Source organism: Haliotis rufescens, unplaced genomic scaffold (assembly GCF_023055435.1).
Source record: "Haliotis rufescens isolate VD_foot unplaced genomic scaffold, xgHalRufe1.0.p SCAF_27, whole genome shotgun sequence".
Taxonomy (NCBI): domain Eukaryota; kingdom Metazoa; phylum Mollusca; class Gastropoda; order Lepetellida; family Haliotidae; genus Haliotis; species Haliotis rufescens.
Window position 1 is genome coordinate 4,351,449 of NW_025963968.1, and position 21,218 is coordinate 4,372,666.

The following is a 21,218-nucleotide window of genomic DNA, read 5'->3' on the forward strand; positions in this document are numbered from 1 at the left end:
CGTCCTGGTTTCGCGATGACGTAGATAGTTGTTCATGCTTTCTGTCACTGTTCATCTGATCCTGACTCACGTTGTGACATATACGATTGCAAACCGCGGTGTTAAACAACATTCAATCATTGGATTGGGTAGTAACGTCAAGAATTACCCCACGTCCCTCTGTGTATTGCCTTTTAGAAGCGGCCTTTTCGTATAAAGTACATATGGGATCTATACCTGCACATAAAATACAGCCTATACCACCATCTATGAAAATTGCTACAAGTAAACTATTACTCATTAAAATGTTTCTTACATGTATCTAAAATGTATTTTTTTCGCCACTTTATTTCTTCGAAAGAGAAACTTGTCACGATATGTTACATACCACTCAAAAGAATTTATGCCACGACAGATCAACTTTAGTAATAAGTAAGAATCGGATAATCTTTAACTTCTTTTGGGTAGCATACATTTCATGAAATTTATTCAAATATTTAAACAGGCCAAGAGACGCAAATCGGGTGTACTTAATAAATATTTGCACAAAAATCCACAGTTGATCTCACGGAATATTTTTAAGACATGAAGACGTTTCGAGCTATAAAAGTTCGACATAAAGGTACTCCCCTGCACGCACCACCAACATTTTATTGCACCTCTCCCAACACACACAGACACCACCCCCCCCCCCCCACCCACCCCACCCCGCCGGCATGCACATTCTAGCTTAATTCAATTCTGACCACAGACGACAAAGGTCTTAAAGAAGGCGATGAAAATTTACGTTATAGTTTCAACGTACAAAAAATGGTAACATGAATGGGATATAAACGCACGTCTGCAGTGTGAGCTGGGTTAAAATGTTTATCCCTATCTACCGAATTTATTTAGAAATTATACGCAAATGAGATAAACTGTCGGGAGTTTCCGCTTGTGATTGTATCTTCCCCGCCGCTCCTCTCTTAGTGAGTTATCACAGACGGAATCATATAGCAGGGTTTGAATAATCAGTCCCCCAGCTACCGGCGTCTCCCCCTCCCTTTCCACGTAACAGCGTCCCAATCTGGATTTTATTACATAGCGGATAGAAAGATAAAAAGAAAGGATGGAGTGAATAAACTTTCTTATCTTTTCAATTTGTCTACTCATATTTTGACACACCGGGAAATGTTTTCCATCGCTGCAGATTCCTGTGTGAAGTGGTTAAAGTTGTTAGTTCAGATATACGTAGAGAATTACCACTCGGAATTACTAATAGAGTCATCCTGCTTGTAAAGGAGATTTGTATCCGGAAGCGTGTTTGATTTGAATTATAAATTGAATTTTGTAAATTTAACAAGGAAGAGTTCGAACTTCTTGATTTCAAACTTATCGCATGTTTGACGTATTTAGATTAACTCATATCCGCCTTTTCACGTCTTGGGAGTCAGTTATAGAGATGTCAGCGTGTAAATTGCCCAGCCCCCTTGACATTCTGTGTCAGTCCGTATACAGACGCGCCAACTTTGACCGACCAAAAGAAGAGTTTATTTTTTGTGTCACCTGTTTTTTCCCTGATATCCGCCTCATGGTTTTTGAACTACGATCGAGGAGCACCCGTTGCCGTTTTTCATGCCAAGTTTTGTGACCATCATACAATGTCATTGCCGCGACAATATTCTTTTCTTTTACATAGTAACTCTTTACCCGAAATGTGCCTCAGCATCTAACTCAACGATTCCGATTCTAAAATGAAGGTCATGCCTCGACACTTACAAAAGTACGTCAAATGTCCCTTACTTAAAACAAAGTACGAGGTAGGATAGGCTGGTACCCTTTTTTCACACGAGATAGCATAATTAAGAATGAGAAAAATGTTCAGATTTGACTTGCGTGCATGTTCTGGAATAATAACAAACCAGTGGTAACGGTCAAGGTTTAAACGTGTGAAAAATAATTAGGAAACGTTTTCTAATATTTAAACAGCAGAAAGTCTTAGACCAAAACTGATATTTAAATGTAGACACATATTTACAGTACCCCTTTCAGTTCCTGGTCATGTCCAAGTGGCTTTTTCGTTCACCCTCGTTACGTATCCATGCGCTCTGCACACGGCAATATTTGGTAGACAACCACGTCAGGATTCCTATTGGTATCATTTGAATCACATTTGTGTGTACTTGATTATGTCAGATGTCCAAGTAATATTTCGATCACCTCGTTTCTTATCCCTGCTTTTTCACGATGGAATCACACAGCAACGTAACATCGACAACTTCAAATACTAATTAACGCAGGGGGGGGAGGGGGGGGGGGGGGGGGGGGGGGGGGGACGCAACACTCAGAAATATTCCAGTCAATCTGGACCAGTCAATCCACTGATTGACATGAACATCGATCCACGCAATTGGGATCGATGACGTGCATCAACCAAGTCAGCCAGCCTGACCACCCGATCCCGTCAGTCGCCTTTTACGCCAAGCACAGTCGTCTTTTACAGCAAGCATGGGTTGCTGAAGACCTATTCTACCCCGGATCTTCACGGTAGGAAGTCTATTAACATAATAATATGATAATGGCCTCTACCTTTCGCATGTTGTGTTGCTTGGTGTTTCATCATTTATTGGCAGGTGGACGCTGTAAACGGAAACTGATCCTTGCATTTGCCAAAACAATGAGACGCCATATCATCGGAACACGATTCTTTCACAACCGCTGTACCTAGTACTGGTTGGATGCTTTGGATGTGACCTTGCCTTTGGACATCACTGCTGCTGGACGAGACGTCATCAGTTGTTTTTTTTATAATATATTACTCTTGACAACGATTGACTTGTGTTTTGCCCGCGGTGAGGTAACAACATTGTGATCATATGATGTCGTCCTTTCATATGACAAGTAATTAGCGACATTTATTTGACAAGAAACATCTGTACCTGTTTGATATGTTGGAGCATGTCTGTGTCGTTCATGTCCTATCACACATAGCTCAGGGTCAAGGTCACCCGCGTCCTGGCATCCTGTCAACTTCATGCTTTTAGAATGAATTCAACGTCATTGTACAATACCAGCCGATCATGACGCATATTACACTATCACGGTTTTTTCTCTCTCCAGTTTATGTGATCCGGTATTTGTGTATGCACTTCACCTGTGATGTTCGTTGTCTTGGTTGTACCCTTGGCTGGCGTTATACTTCAGAAGTTGTTGTTTTTCCAAATCGTTCTGTCTCTCTGTTTCTGGCGAGCTTTTTGTCATTTCCACAAAAAATAAACAACTCACACCAAACCCAAACATGTTTTTAATTCAAAGTTTCCGACACTGAGTGTCAACATGATATATACACACATTCTGTAAGGTCACACTGCCTTATGCTGTACACCATGGACTCCTGTGGTCATTCTCCATTACGTTGTACTCCCAATAGACTAACATTGTTTACATAATGTGCATACACTGTATTATGTTTACATACTAAAGTGCCTCGCGCTCCCAACGATTAGAAAAAACTACAACCATGAAACCTTAACTGAGAAACTTACAAACTTTCAGCGAGCACCTTCAGCATCAGCCGGTATATCTTGCGACACAATTTCCAAATTACGTCATCGCGTTTGTTTTGTTCGTTGTTTAACGCCGCACTCAGCAATATTCCAGCTATATGACGGCGGTCTGTAAATAATCGAGACTGGACCAGACAATCAAGTGATTGATATGAGCATCGATACACGCAATTGGGATAAAATGACATGCATCAACCAAGTCAGCGAGCCTGATCACCCGATCCCGTGTTTGTATACTTTGTGGTGCTGAATTCTAAAGGCAGACCACATCAAGTGTATGGTATTCCATCGGTGTATGAGATATTAATATGTGCCAAGATAACCTAACGAACTGTTGAATGGAGAAAGCAATTTAGTCTTCCGGATGACTTTGTGAAAAATGATTGTATCCTCTTATTTATTGTGTTGGGTCAGAATAAAAAAAGCATATGGGCGAAAGGTATAGAATTGTTTAAGCTGGAAATGTATGCTACTCATTGTGTTTGGAAAAAAAGTTCTTGAAGTAAAATTTAAATGTTTCAAAACTCCCGGGCAAAAGAAAGTATATACAGTAAACTACGTTTATAACGAACACGCTTATAATGAACCGACGGATATAACGAGCTTAAGTTTAGGTCCCGTCAATTTGCTGCATATATGCTTATAACGAAGTATGGTTATAACGAACTGATATTCGTGGTCCCTTTGAATTCGTTTTAACCGTAGTTTACTGTACACTAAAAATCGATTTGACCAAAACATTACCAACGTTATCAATACGTTACTGGGCTGAAAACAGCCGCCGAAACAATGCAAACGTAAGGTCCAAAATAACTCCTATGATACCCGTTTCAAATACATCCCCATAGAATAACCAGTTCTTGTTGGGGTTTTTTAGCCACCGTGAAACATGGGTGAATACCCGGCACTTAATGTTGGCTTCTGTGGTACGTTGGATGCGACCGGTAGGGCTCCACTCCCCCAGGGATACAATGTGTGTCCCTGGCGTGATGTGGCCCAGGCCGAGTAAAACCACACTCACCCATTGATCTACTCATATACAAACGTTTGTACAAAATAATATTACTTCTAAATATTATATCTTTACACATTCAAACCAACACACTTTCATAAGAAGCAAAAATGTGTAGACATACTGAACAAACAGAAATCACATCGGTTATTGCTGATTGAGCATCATTGTACCGACTGAGTGAAGCGTGCTCATGATGTCAGCCAGTGGTTTGTCTGCATTAGTCCCGATTAAACTCAGAACGCTGTGGTAGAGGTGAACATAACTGGAATATTGCTGGAATATGGCAAGCTGAGCGTAACATATACTACTCAAAAGAAGTTAAAGAACACCATGTTTTTCATATGGCTTTAGTTAATCTATCATGGTTGATGGGTATTGCAACACACAGCCTCCCAATTGTGGATGTTCCTTATCTTGTTTTGAGTAGTATACATACACTACAAATCAGGCTCCCCTCAACCTGTGGTGCAGGGAAAGCGGCCTTCACGTATACTCTCTAGAATATGCTACAAAGCTCTACCTGCTATATAGGGTTTCACAGTGAAAGCAATCTGACCCCGTGATGCACAAACAAACAGCTAGAATTACTAGACACAGGTAGTATTATGTTATCATCAGTAATTACAGAGATAAAACTTGGCCAGGCCATACCTGCTGGTGATTCCTTAAATTTAAGGTAATTAGTGTGTATATATACAGAAGGCAAGCCAGACCCGACAGATGAACGAGACAGAGTCCGCCTGATAAACAAAGGTCTAAAGAAAGCTCCTTGCACCATGCCCAACTGTAGGGAGTTTCGGTTTTGACGTCACACAATCTAGGGGTTGTCTCAAGAACACTTTCACAATTTAACTGTTGCTTCATTTGCATGTTTTCCGCCAGAAGAAAAGGTCACAAACGGGATGATATAAAGTATTAAGCTGAATAATATATATGAAGAAAAATAATAACGATAAATATTTCAATAAACTAAATGAACACGACTGACTTTTGGGATGATCTTTTATCGTGTCAGGAACAATGAGTTTACACAAGGTAGTGCTGCCGCTACTGTACTGGCGTGTCTACCTTGGTGCTATCTGGTGCCACGGATTCCTGATAAATAATGGTAAGTCGTTACAGGCTCGGGCTGGTAGACTGATTCTGTATCAGGATATGAACATTCCTGATACTGGCTTTTTTATTTAATAGCTCATTAGCACTTTTTATGAGGACACGTACCTGGAGAATCCAAATGGTCGTCGTTGTTCTTGACTAGTCGGCGTGATGCTGAGGAACTCGTCGTCGACTAAGTTAGAGTCCAAGGTGAGAGAGAATACACGTCTCCAGGTTTTGGTTGCAAAGACGTTGCAGAGTGTGGGAATGTTATTTTACGCAACTGTCAGCAATATTCTGTCTATGTAATATTCCGGGCCAGGCAATCCAGTGATTGACATCATGAGCTCGTGGTCAGCCAGGGCACTCGCTGCAACAACCCATCTTCAACAGAGTAGCGCTGATAAAACTGATTTGTTTTTTACTGACTGGACAACAAATATTTCACTCAGGTGATGCGACATTTCCAAATTGTCCATACAGTGCCACGTCTGTGCCTTACGTTATAAAACAATACTCATTTGTCCCACCAAAAGCTGGCATTAATAAGAAAATCAGGAAATAATCCAAGCAACAACTTTGACTCACTAAAGAATTCTCCGAGCTCTGTAATGGTATTAAAGTAACAAAGATCATAGCAACTTTCTATTTTGGATTTGTCTGAATGTTATATTTGGTTTGTCTGAATTTTGGACCAAGGCAACTGTCTGAATTGGATTTGTCTGAATGTTGAATTGGGTCTGTCTAAATGTGGGATTGGAATAGTCTGAATGCTATATTGGGTTTGTCTGAATGTTATATTGGGTCTGTCTGAAATTTGGACCAAGGCAACTGTCTGAATTGGATTTGTCTGAATGTTGAATTGGGTCTGTCTTAATGTTGGATTGGGTTTGTCTGAATGTTGGATTGGGCAACTGTCTGAATTGGATTTGTCTGAATGTTATACTTGGTTTGTTTAAATTTTGGATCAGGCAACTGTCTGAATTGGATTTGTCCAAATGTTGAATTAGGTCTGTCTAAATGTTGAAAGGGTTTGTCCGAATGTTGCATAAGGATTTGTCTGAATGTTATATTGGGTTTGTCTGAAGATTATTTTGGGTCTGTCTGAATGTTATATTGGGTCTGTCTGAAATTTGGACCAAGGCTACTGTCTGAATTGGATTTGTCTGAATGTTATATTGGGTTTGTCTGAATATTATATTGGGTCTGTCTGAAATTTGGACTAAGGCAACTGCCTGAATTGGATTTGTCTGAATGTTGAATTGGGTCTGTCTGAATGTTGAATTGGGTTTGTCTGAATGTTGGATTGGGTTTGTCTGAATTTTGTATCAGTTAATTGTCTGACTGTTGGAGTGGGTTGTCTAAATCTGAATGTTATATCCGGCGACTGTCCGTAAATGGGGACCATGTAACCAAGATTGTACACCTCCCCTGCAATATTTCTTCAAAGGTAACACACACTTTCAATGAAAGCCATCTCACGTTTCCCCTCACCCTGCAGACATCTCAATAAAGACAGAATAAAGTCCCCCGCCTGATACTGTAGCAAGGTAATTGGCCATTCCTCGTGGAGATCTGGCTACGATCAGCCTGCTACTGTTCCATGCAGTCCGTAATTACAAGACTAAATGAAGACCCATGGGTCAACAGCGTTACAAGGTGCACACGCCAAACTCTAACAGCCAAACACACACATGCAGGAACGTGCATGTTCGTCATGAAGTATGAGGCCACACAAAAAACGTTTCTCATCAATTCCAGATTTTAGTTTTTTTCTTTTTTTTTAAAACACATTTTTGTCTGCATGGTTTTGTTTTCGAATCGTGAATGAAAGACGATGACCTGAGACACTAAAATCAGAGTGATAATTTATCCAACAAGGAAAGCGTACAAGGAAGTACATTCCATGAACCTGGAAACAACCAGACTGTAATAGTTTTATACATAGTGCACCATGGCGTCACACAGTTAAGGAAAAATAACTCAAATTGAAGACTAAAACTTAAAGTTCCCAAAACAGATGAATTTTACTGTATTTTTTTCTATTCTAAGATGCTAACATGCAAACATGCACTTCCTAATATCTATCTGTCCCTAAGAAATAAGAGTTAATATATATAAAAAATACCAATTTCAAATATTTTTTTATATTTTCAAGTAGCTTTTAAGATAATTTTTCAAGAGGTTTTAATTATAGTATTTGGAATAATTTATTTATATTGATAGAGACAGTAAATGCATATTTTTAAAACAGGGCACATATTTTTGGTCACATTTCAATTTTTTCAAGTGGAAGGATTCGTAAATCAAGTTTTAAAAAAGCCTAGCCTCATTACAACCAATTCACTTTAATGTTGTCTTGAAGGATGCAATGCTTTACCAGTTTCAATGCTGCTAAAACTACAGGACAGGACACGTGTCTTACTGGAGATGTTAGCAGCGATGACACTGATAAATGGTACATGTTTTCATATTTTTCACCTCTTTCTCCACAGCAACAGTTGTCATGCAATCAACTCTGCAAACTTTCTTCGCCTGTTTCTTCTCTTCTTGTACACTGTTATCGTGTGTGGTGCATTATAAGACCTGTCTGGGCTAACTCATCCATTGCAAATTGTATCTATTCCAATTAGATTTTTTGTCCTCCCAAGGATCTATAAAAATGTCCATGGCATATCATTAATCTTCATATCAGAAAACAACAAACTCTGATGAACAGCTTACTGGTACCAATTTTAAAGTTTTATTTATTAACTTTATTTTCGGAACACCTTCGTTCATCATGGAATTAAGTGGAGTTAAAATTATATGGTGTATAGATACTACTCAAAATAAGTAAAGGAACACCTACCATAGGAGTGAGTGAGTGAGTTTTGGCTTTACGCCGCTTTTAGCAATATTCCAGCAATATCACGGCGGGGGACACCAGAAATGGGCTTCACACATTGTACCCATGTCAGGAATCGAACCCGGGTCTTCGGAATGACAAGCGAACGCTTTAACCATTTGGCTACCCGACCGCCCCCCCACCATAGGAAGGCTGTGTTGCAATATCCACCAGCGGTGACAGATTAACTATAGCCCATAAAAAAATGGGTGTCCTTGAACTTATTTTGAGTATTATATATGCAAAGCCATCTTTGCGCTTCTACTGCCGTAAGCCTATGTTAAAATATGGGAGGGCGGTCAGGTAGCCTAGAGGTTAAAGCATTTGCTATCAGGCGAAGACCCGGGTTCAATTCCCGACATTGTACAATGTGTGAAGGCCATTTCTGGTGTCCCCCGCCGGGATATTGCTGGATTATTGCTAAAAGCGGCATAAAACCATACTCACTCATGGGGAGCTTCCTGGTCTGTGGATTGGCGGATTGAGCGTCCTGGTTTCGCGATGACGTAGATAGTTGTTCATGGCATAAAACCATACTCACTCACTAAAATATGGGAGTTAAGATCATTTTAGCACTAAAATCACTTTGTGAAGGGGACCAAGGCCCTGGACAAAGAAGAGTTAAGACATTAACAGTACACAGGAAAACCACAAAGGTATATCACTAATCAGAAGAAGTATTGGAGTATTTACAAAGTTCATTTGGCCGACCCTGTCTTGTTTGACATCTTCTTCTAGCTGTAATTAAGGCAGAAACCAACTAGGCATGGTGTTAGCTCAGGGATCATGTCAGATTGAGACTGTGGCAGCCATTATCCTCCCACACATTTTACGTGAGGGGTACCGGGGGAGGGGATGCTGGGTAATTAAGGCCAGGTAAGAAGGGGGCAGGGGGTGATCAAGTGGTGTTTTACCTGTGGAACCTGCTGGGGTTCCAGGTTAGAACTGCACCCCAGCAGCTGATGCTGGTCGTACAGGGGGACTTAATAGATTGGGTGGTCGGGTTCGGTGACTCGGTTGATTAAGTGTCAGCGTACGTTGATTGTGTGGATCGATGGACGTATTATCAATCATTTTATTGTCTGGTCCAGACTATTATTAACAGGCCATCATCATATAGATGTCTTATTGCTCATTTCTATATTAAACAAAAAAACACACCTGTGGATCCTACCTGCCTGTCGTCTTGAGTTTGATCCTGATGTTGGCTTCTGGTGTAGGCAAACCACAGCTGACACATGGGAGGGGGGCTAGGTGTAAAGTGTACAGGGGTACAGATGTGTATCACAATATCATGATACTAATGGTAAATAGATATCCTTATATCATGATACACATCTGCCAGTAGAGTAAAGTGATCAGGAAATTTAAGTGTTCTAGGCCAAAGCTATACTTCTGGTACTATATATTCTTTGTATTGTCAAAAGACTTACTTATGATCTGTTAGCCTCAACATGTTGAAGACTTTATAGATTCCTTATTGGCATGGTCGAATATGAATCATATCAATTATTTCAATATCTCAACGGTCGAGTCATAAAGGTGAAGCGATTCTGTAGCAAGTACTCAAATACCCTCCCGGGGCTCTTAATGGTTTGATCTCACATTCGGTGCTTAAAAATTCTGAGATGAAATCTTACTAATTAACACCCCACCTCTACGGGGCCCCCAGTGGAAGTACATGCATGGAGTGGAGTGGGACTGGATAACCTGAGGATTTCTTCATGGCTTAGTAAAGATGTACTCAGTGGTCAGTGCTAGCGGACATTACCAGATGGTGTGCAGGAATCCTCTTACTCCTACTTACTGGGATCCGGCTCATAACAACGTTCCATACCTCGGACTTTCTGAACTGGAATGCAAAAACATCACGTTGTTATTAAAACATTGGATTTGACGAAATGATCAAAATATGAGCGAATGTTGTTTTGTGTCAATCTGCAATATTCATGCTCTGTAAATAATCAGGTCTTGGCCAAGCAAACCAGTGGTCGATAGCATGAGCACTGGTCCACATTAATGGGTACACATTGTGAGCACCAATCACCAATTTAATCATCTCTCACAACAAGCAGTGGGTACTGGGGTCCTACTGTCATAGCGACCGATTTGGGACATCGATTGTATATACCGCAAGCCATCGTCACCCCATTGTCACTTCCTGCTGAGAACCATACACTGACCCCTTGGATATACGGATATGCAAATAACACGACCGGTAATCAACGTCACACCAGCACATTGTTAATATCCTCACATGGACTCCCAAAGTTTGTTTGTTTATTGTATAACGCTACACTCAACAATAATCAAGGTGTATGACGGCGGTCATAATTGGGTCTGGACCAGACAATTCAGTGATTAACATCATGAACATCGATCCACGCAATTGGGATACGATGACCTGCATCAACCAAGTCAGCGAGCCTGACCACCTGATCCCATTAGTCGCCTCTTACGGCAAGCATAGTCGCCTTGCATGACAAGCATGGGTTGCTGAAGACCTATTCTACCCCGGATCTTCATAGGTCCCCCTGGTATAAGGAAGGTATGCGATGTCCTTACACAGTGAGGTGGCCATGTGTCTGGGTTTATAGGTACAATAAGTGAAGACCATTGTTGGTGAATTTTCTTAGACCGTTGGTTGGAACATGGAATACCATGGAACAAAAGCCTGCTTCATGTTTGCTTGTTTACTTGTCTAGGTGTGTTAGCTGGCCTGTTCATTGTGGTAAACAAAAAGAAGAAAATACAACTTCTATATGCAATAAAAATCCATAAACTTCGAAAAAAACAATACCTGATAAAATGTATTGTATATTTCAGTGAAAAACCAAAAGGGTAAATTCATCATAATATATTTTAATCATTGGAGCATGTTAAGTGAGTGAGTGAGTATGGTTTTACGCCGCTTTTAGCAATATTCCAGCAATATCATGGCGGGGGACACCAGAAATGGGCTTCACACATTGTACCCATTGTACCTTTGGCGTGACGAGCGAACGCTTAAACCACTAGGCTACCCTACCGCCCCTAGCATGTTAAGAGATCCAGTTGTAAGAAAGGTTTGCCAAACAAAGCTACAATAATTCCATCCCAAACTGAACCCCCCACTGAAGTAATCATGCATGTAACACACAACACAGGTATGTTTGAATGTCCTAAAAATATACTACAAATGGATATTTTTAATTTAAGAATTAAATTGGATTTAAATCCTAACAAACAGAGATCTCGCCACAAACTTGGGATGAGTCATAAGCAGAGATTGCACTGGAGTCAAACCCAGCCATGTAACAATCCCATTTGTACCCAATGCACAGCAAAGGCTCTTGATAGTGTCAGACAGCTTGGCTTATACAAACAGTCAGTACCGTAATCATCCCAAAAACTGATCTACTTCAAGAACATACTGTGTGAAGCACACACACGTAGAGATGGTCACGGCGCCAGACACACATGTACCTATGTGGGGGGGTCAAACCTGGACCATTTTCCTAAATCAATAGAAAAAGTGTTGTTATGGCTGATTGAAGTTGATTTCCTAAAACAAGTCTTGGAATAAAAGTGAAAGTTAAACAGAAACAAAAGGATGTTCGAATTATGCAGAATTGGTCAAACCTAGCAAGTACTTTTTAATCTTATTTCCATGTTTACAACATCTTCGCCATGGCAACTTGTTAACAAGAAAACCGTTATTACTGCTTGATTACTTGATGACATGTTTGGACACCGATAATTTGACCTTAGTAAGCATTTGTCAAGACTGGTTCTCTGTCTCATTATCCAGGTTTGCCCCGATAATGTTTCAAGGTTTGTCAGCACCATACTCATGCTTGTCTGAGACCGGCATCACTTGGGTCTTTCCTCCCACATTAGGTTGACATGTCGTGGTATAACTGGAATACTGTTCAAAGTGGCATCAAACCCAACTCACTCACTCACTCTAACTGGGTACATTGCAAATAGTGTAATACTTCTCATCCATTACAACATTTGGAAAGATAGTGTACATTTCCATTGAAGTTTAACTTGCAGTTCATGATATATGAAAAACTCAAGCTTTAACTTATTCAAACACTGTGATTACTCTCAACCTCTGATTTGAGCATAATTAGGCTTGTAACAGAAACAGTTTTTATGACAAACAAAATCTTCATCAAGTTATTTAATCAAATTTATTAAAAACACTTCAGTTCTATAACTTAATGATTAGTTCCGTATATTGCTGTGTATAAGGCGAGTCTTTCGTACCTAGAATTTGGGGGTTGCTAGGGGCATTTTATTCTTACATATTTTATTGCCACTGAGAGAGAAAAGATCACAACTGAATTTTCAGCATTGACCTAAATTTGAAGCAGTAAGGTATTACAGCGTAGACAATGCTGTGGGGTTTATTTCAACAACACTTGAAAGTTAAACCCACAAATATCTGCCTGTGCTATCTGATTTAAATTCAGCTGACACCATACCCCACTTGCTATGAAAATACCTCCCATCAACATTAACGGAGCGTAGCATTTTATCCGACAGAAAACTTGGAGAAACCGTTAAATATGTGGTATGAAGACCGAGAATGAATAGACATAAATCTTGTAAATGCAAATTTAGGTGCTCTTTTTCTGAAGTAACCCGTTAGGGTCGCATACCAGAGTGTCGAGTTACCATAAACACTTGCTGGGACTGGGTAGGTCTTGATAACATTTGGCGATAATAATACCCTTCTTTTGTGTGCTTTTAAATAAATGTACCCATTTCTAGGGCACTGTTTTCATGACAACCAATCAAGATGAGAGCCAGGGAAGAGAATCGCGACTGTAGATGCTTTGTCTGGATTTATCCACCGTGAACAGCCTGGTTCTGGCACAAACTTCTCCATTTCAAATTCAGTGTAGGTAAATTGAAATATAGATTGATGTAATTTAGAAATATTGTGTGGTTAAACCCTTGTGTATTGGGGAATTAAAGCTATAGTTGTAAATCAACACTCATAAACAATAGATGGACAATTCAGAGCCTGTTTGGAGTGAGTGAGTATGGTTTTATGCCGTTTTAAGCAATATTCCATCAATATCACAGCAGGGAACACTAGAAAAGGGCTTCACACATTGTACCCATGTGGGGAATTGTACCTGGGTCTTCGCATCTTCCCTAGGCAAGGGCATTAACTGCCTATAAAAGTCCAGTTTCCATCATTGTCAAACTAGGCTGGAATTTGGGAGTTACATTTTAGCTGGACTAACGAGTCTATGCATAGTCCAATCAAAATTGCATAAAGAACTACACATCCGGTTCGTAAATAACACGGATTTCAACCTGCAATGATGTGCAAAGCATGTGTACTGTCAACAGGAAGTCGACAGATATTTTGCAAACCTTTTCATGTTTTTAATCCAGGTGCTTACGTGATTTGATGCACATCGCAGGGTAAGACCCATTTTATTACACTATAGATCTTGATTATTGATGAGATCGTCTTGACCGGAAGCCACCATTTTGTTTGAAGCAAATGCAAGTGATATGAATGATGGTATCTGACTGGTTAATAGGAGGGACATAGAAGGGACATAACTCGTTATAGCCACTAATATTGCGAAAAGTGGCGTAAAACCCAACTCACTCACTCACAGACTGACACATGGAGCTCACAAGGATCTATGTTCACGGCAGGAGACTGAAGCTTCCATAGATGACCATAGTCTGAATCTGACTGTCTGGCTCATCCGAGCATCAGCTAAGGTTTGGTAGCTCTATACACTATGCATCGCTGTTAAAGGTCACCGTTGTTTAATTACAGAATTTTTTTCAAAAGTCAAGAGATGGAGTAGGAAAAAAAGGAGAAAAAAGCCAATCATGTTTTTTTTACAATTTCTTTTAGCACTAATAGTAAAGGGCAGGAGAAAAACTACAAACAAATTTAAGACCGCCTTGGAAGCAGATCGTACTCACTGCAAGGGTACATAACTCTAGATCATCACCACCATCAACTTGATTGAACAAGTGTGATAGTCGGCAGTATTTATAGGATGGATATTGTAATTTTATTCTAAAACAATTCTCTTGGAAGCCAATTTCATTCAGACTTCCTTTAGTGATTACTTTTTTTTTAAAAAGTGTTATGTTTCACCAAGTTGTTGTACCTACTTTATATTAACACAGACAGTCATGCTAAGATCCATGTCTGAAACAAGGATAATAATCAACAGCAATACTTGGGGTGAGGGCAGTACCAGTGGAAATTATTTTTCTGAATTATTGTAGATTAGGGTTGTTGGATCTGTAATCCAAGAAGGAACAAAGTTGAATTTTTGTGTAACTTCATCTCAGTGATATGCATGGAGTTGACATATACCATTTCCCCACAGAAACAACATAATGGGACGTCATACATGGCGAGTAAAGTTGAAAACAACATCTGTCAACTGATACATATTGATGTTTGTTTGACACAACAGGACACTTACAAAAATCAACAGCAAACCATATTGAATTAGAAAAGCAGCTGTTCTGGCAGTTCCAGCAACAGCATAGGTGTCGGGGACCAATCCCAGCCCGACCCCACACAAGGTGCTCCCGTATATACACATGTAATGCAGTGTGGACTCAGCCAGACCAGTATTGTGTTTACAGAGTTTTGCTCAATATGCTAAAAAAAAGGAGACAATAAAGTCATAATTGGAAAATAATTGAATGTGTCAAGATCGAGTTAGGATTAATTTCCTCAATAACTTTAGAAATAAAATATGCATATAAACACATAGTCCTGCGTCATGACTGTGGAATTTATATAAATATAAATATATACATATTTTACTTAAAACCTAGGCAAGTCTAGATCAAAATAAACAAAGTCTAGTTTCCTGGATTAGATGGTTAGATGAAAGTTTCTTTCAAGGAAAAAACTAAATTATTTTAAAGAAATGTTTTCATTGACTAAGTGTTAATCTAACAAACACAACATATGTATATTTTTTAGCAATCAATTTTATTTTTGTAGCTTTTGCAATATTTAGTGAAGGTTTATCTGCATAACAAGATCTAATGTTTGGGCAGTCATTCAGTTAACAGTAATTCAATTGAAAAGGTCACCATTATGCAATAAAACTCAAATGTTACGGATTAAGTATTAAATGTTACTAATAAAGGTTTGTTTGTTTGTTTGTTTAACACCACACTCAGCAATATTCCAGCTACATGACAGTGATCTAAATAATTGAGTCTGGACCAGACAAACCAGTGATTGATATCATGCGCAGTGAGCCACACAATTGGGATACGATGACATACATTAACCAAGTTAGCGAGTCTGACCACCTGATCCCGCTAGTCGCCTCTTACAGCAAGCATGGGCTGTTGAAGACCAATCCTAACCCGGATCTTCATAACAATACCAATATTGAATTGGATACAGGATAATCTTTATCACTATCATAAATATATTTATTCACAATTTGGCAAGCTGACTGAATATATTTTACCAGTGTCTGAAAGCAAACCTGATGGCGAGCACATGGCTCTAGTGATTTCTCTAAGAAACTCATGATGTCACATGTGACAGTGCCGAGAACACGATACACCTGCTTCCTCCGCAATATTCAATTAACTTTACATAAACACAATATGCTCCAGCAAAATGCTCATGGCAACTTGTCAAGGATTATTACATTAATACAATATTCAATTAACTTTACATAAACACAATACGCTCATGGCAACTTGTCAAGGATTATTACTTTAATACAATATTCAATTAACTTTACCCTAAACACAATACGCTCCAGCAATATGCTCATGGCAACTTGTCAAGGATTATTACTTTAATACAATATTCAATTAACTTTACCTAAACACAATACGCTCCAGCAATATGCTCATGGCAACTTGTCAAGGATTATTACTTTAATACAATATTCAATTAACTTTACATAAACACAATATGCTCATGGCAACTTGTCAAGGATTATTACTTTAATACAATATTCAATTAACTTTACCCTAAACACAATACGCTCCAGCAATATGCTCATGGCAACTTGTCAAGGATTATTACTTTAATACAATATTCAATTAACTTTACATAATCACAATATGCTCTAGCATTATGCTCATGGCAACTTGCCATTGATTATTACATTAATACAATATTCAGTTAACTTTACCTAAACACACTACGCTCATGGCAACTTGTCGAGGATTATTACTTTAATACATATTCCAGGTGAGTCACTTAATCTGCATAATCCCCTCTCCGTGTTCAACAAGTCAGTGTGATCCTGGTTTTACGTACAGAACTGAATTCATGTGACGCCTCTGTGCGTGACCCCTTCACTCATGGAGAGGACATGATATGGTAATGAACTCTCTGGATAAAGACATTCATTGTATATATGCTGTATGTGTTTTTGTTAAAATAATATACTCAAAACAAGCCTTTGTCTAGCTGAGATTTTATATTCCTATTTTATTGTTTAAGGAATATAATAATTAAGTATTCATTTTCTTATTCTAAGTGAAACGGAAAGAACAGCTAACACATTGGTCTATTGTTCAGAGCAATTTTATCATCATGTTTTCCAGAAATTAATAGTGTTTTAGACAAGAAAAAAATTGTTCTTAATGACAGTAAATTCTTTCTTCTGAGGTAAATTTATCTTCATTTTCTTCTTTTTGTCATGACATCACAATGGACAATGGCTATGATGTCACAGTTAGTAATGACATCACAGCATCTCACATAATGTAGTGCTATATGGAAAGAGTGTGTCTGATGTAGGCCGGGAGACCGAAAGCTTGAGATTATGTATATTAATATATTTATTTATGGGAAATTTTTTTTTTCCTTTTCTTGGTTAGGTAATATACTATAATGATTACTGTCCTATTTTATTTGAAATGAAGAAAACAAATGTTACTCTACAATGTATCAATGAGTTATGTCATTATGTTTTCTAAAAAAAGTTGTTTTTTTGTAGAATATGCTTTCTAATTACCAGTAAATATTATTACTGTATTTGATGTAATAAGTGCCCAGGGCGCTCTAAAAATTAGAAATATGGGTCTCTTATAATAGAAAATAATTTTGGTGGAAAAAAACAGTTGAAAGATCGTAAATTTCATGGTTTATGCTGACAGCCTGAAATGATACAAAAGAAAAGTCTGTGCGTATTATACATGACAGATATATTTTTCCAGAAAGTAATTGCCAATAATTAAGGGTGCATATAACACACGGGTGCATATTATACACGAATAAATAAGTCTTGTGTACATTGCTCAATCGGAAGGAGTGCAAATTGGGATTGTTCACTAGCCAATATATCTATCTATCTATCCATCCATCCATCCATCTATCTTGCTCTCTCTCTCTTGCTCTCTCTCTCTCTTTTTCTATCTATCTATCTATCTATCTATCTATCTATCTATCTATCTATCTATCTATCTATCTATCTATCTATCTATCTAATCAGATATCTCATTCTATTTAAATATACAATTGCATGGGAGATCATTTTTGTGTGTTGTGGAAATTAAGACAGAAATATCCCGATTACAACTGGAGTGGTATACAATAAAGGTGAGATGTTATCCACAAAGGATGTGTTAAATGATATGATAAATGTTAAAATCTGTTGTCAACACTAAAGAAACGGCTCAAGTAAACTTTGGCTACATATATAAACCCTTATTACATAATACATATGCTACATTACCTGTGTTTAAGATCAGGGCATACAGTAAGGCCTGTTATACACCCAGGTACTAATTCAACAAAGCGTTCAGTGAATCAAGTAGGTAAATATATTCCGTTAACTGAAATAACCCGTTAAAGCTAAATCTCGTCTTATCTTCCTAATCCAGCCATGCTATCAAGTATGTATAACACCTACTAAGACCTAATGCCATATCAAATCAAACCTACCTGTGATCTCTCTATACGAACATAAGTAAAACATGGAGGGGGCTTGATCCGATATAAGTGGGGGCTTATAGATAAACACTCCTGAAGTGTCAAATCTCCTAATCAGCATGAGCCCTCTGTAGTGTTAGAAGTGTTATCAAATACCTACATATATACTTGACAACTGGAAGAGTCTTATGTAAGTGTGAGTGGGGTGTATTTAGGTAGCCTTGATTTGTTGATATACACTGATATCTATAGTATTGGCCAGTACAGATTAGGCAGGCAAACTGACAGTGCAGCTTATTCGAATTGTTTGATAGGCATTACTTAGAAGTTGACGGATGACAAAGTAGACACAATTTATGGATAACAACTTTTTTATTTTACTGTAATGGTGACGTTTCGGTATAGATGCTAATAAGGTTGTCAAGATAAGGATCTACACCGAAACATCGCCATTGCAGTAAAATAAATAAGTTGTTATCCATAAATTGTGTCTACTTTGGCAGCTTATTCGGTTTCATGGGGTCTGCATGCTTAGTAGAGGAACAACAAATACTTTTGTTTTTAAATTCATTATGATTTTTTATAAGGGTATATGACATATATTTATTGTAAATTGAGAACAAACTATCTGTAGAAGAACATATAATCAAAATGAGGTCATCTTTGTGGATTGTAGGGTGGGTTTTCATCTTACTAGATTTGTAGGATTAGATGAATGATAATTCAAAATTGTGACTTATTCTTCCCAATATATTTTGAACTCCAAAAGAGCTGCCATGAGTGCATGAAACAGCTTCTTGTGAATCATATTCAATTCCCCGGTAGACATAGCAAGATGATGGAGGGCACCAGCAGTCCCAATCTCCTTGCTGCCGACCTATCTTAACCTTGATACATTTCTACAACCCTTGGGCAGAGTGTTCATTTTACATTTCAGGGTTTAAAGATAATTATTATTTTTGATTGATATTTAATATTTCTGAGTCCCTGTTACAGAAATGGCTTGGCATCCAAGATAAAGTCTGGTCAGGATGAGAAAAGAGATATCCAAAAACTAGAAGCAATATGTTAAATTCCCTTGTTATAACCTAAACTCCCTTGTTATAACCAGAAAACTGTTTCGAAGACCATTACCAGGAACTCGAGTGAGTGAGTGAGTGAGTGAGTGAGTGAGTGAGTGAGTGAGTGAGTGAGTGAGTGAGTGAGTGATGCTGCCTTTGATGTTCCAGGTTAGACATGGCTTGGGTCACCAAGTAGTGGTCTCATACACTAGGGACATGAAGCAAGGTCTAGGGTGTAATGAGCAAACACATAAACCACTGGGCTACCCTACTGCCTGTGTGGAGTCAGAACCAGCAAGCTGTTTCAACATGGCGGTATATGCAGCATGGTCCTCACATTTTTAGCACTTGTTTTGGGATTGGTGTGTAATGATGGCTGTTTAAGTCCTGACACCAATAAAAGGATCACTTTGTTTCTTTAAAAACAATTTATAACTGAGTTTGTGTGACATAAGTTATAAGCACATTTATTAGTGTAACCACAATTAGACATATTGCATGGATGTTACCAGTTGTTACAAACAGAAGGGGCGATAAACTGCAGCAATTCTTTATAACATCTCACAATGTCTAAAGTGGGGCTTCTGACACATTTCCTTTAAAATCTCCACATTCCTTTGAAAATGAAATGTTATGAAAGAAAGCAAGCTCATTAAGAAATAATAAAATAAACCTCACAATTATTTTTCTAAATATTTCCTTACTAGCTGATCAAAGACAAAAATTCAAAAGCAGCAAGAGCTAAACTATCTAAAGGCCAGATCACAGATATAGCGTCATATCGGCCTATGTTTATTTACAAGATACAATATTGTTAGGATAAACAGCACACCCCACGTGATGGGATCGGCTTACCCACCGGACAAGGTAAGAAAATTCCATGATTGTTGGCTGGGATTGCAACAAGACTGAAACAGGGATCACGGTATTCTCCGACCCCAGATTAATGACCTCAGGGGCTGGTGAGACCCCAAACAAAGGGGATGCTCAACACCCCAGGGTCTCACTGTCCCACCATGGGCATGAGAAAGAGCTCATCCATGGAGAAAATCCCTGTCACTACCCCGGCAAATAGACCTGTGACAGAGAGATGAATCTTCTTTTGTTGCTGTGAAGTTTAAATGATAAATGTTAGAACATAAAAACTATCTGATTTACTTTTACAGTTTTTATGTGCGTTTCACCTTGAATGTCTGCTCCAGTCCTTTATTTCAGGGGCTGAAGTGGCCAAAGCACACAACAACCCCTTATTTAGCCTAATTATGCCACCACACACAAGGGGCTGAAGTGGCCCCACAACACAACCAACCCACAGTTAACTTCATACCACCACACACAAGGGGCTGAAGTGGCCCCACAACACAACCAACCCACAGTTAGCCTAACACCACCACACAAGGGGCTGAAGTGGCCTCACAACACAACCAACCCACAGTTAGCCTTACACCACCACACAAGGGGCTGAAGTGGCCCCACAACACAACCAACCCACAGTTAGCCTTATACCACCACACACAAGGGGCTGAAGTGGCACCACAACACAAACAACCCACAGTTAACCTTATACCACTACACACAAGGGGCTGAAGTGGCCCCACAACACAACCAACCCACAGTTAGCCTAACACCACCACACAAGGGGCTGAAGTGGCCCCACAACACAACCAACCCACAGTTAGCCTTACACCACCACACACAAGGGGCTGAAGTGGCCCCATAACACAACCAA

The 21,218-nt window shown here is 39.0% G+C and overlaps 1 protein-coding gene across 1 annotated transcript in view; it reads right to left on the reverse strand.

Annotated features, from left to right (window-relative positions):
• Positions 1-8,494, reverse strand: part of LOC124139370 (fibroblast growth factor receptor 2-like) — a 60,285-nt gene extending 51,791 nt beyond the window's left edge. The window contains exons 1-2 of the mRNA XM_048402592.1: positions 8,116-8,494; positions 5,761-6,018 (exon numbers count right to left, since the gene is read on the reverse strand). The gene's annotated coding sequence lies outside the window, so the exon portion shown is untranslated. The remainder of the gene's footprint in view (positions 1-5,760; positions 6,019-8,115) is intronic.
• Positions 8,495-21,218: the final 12,724 nt, after the last annotated feature.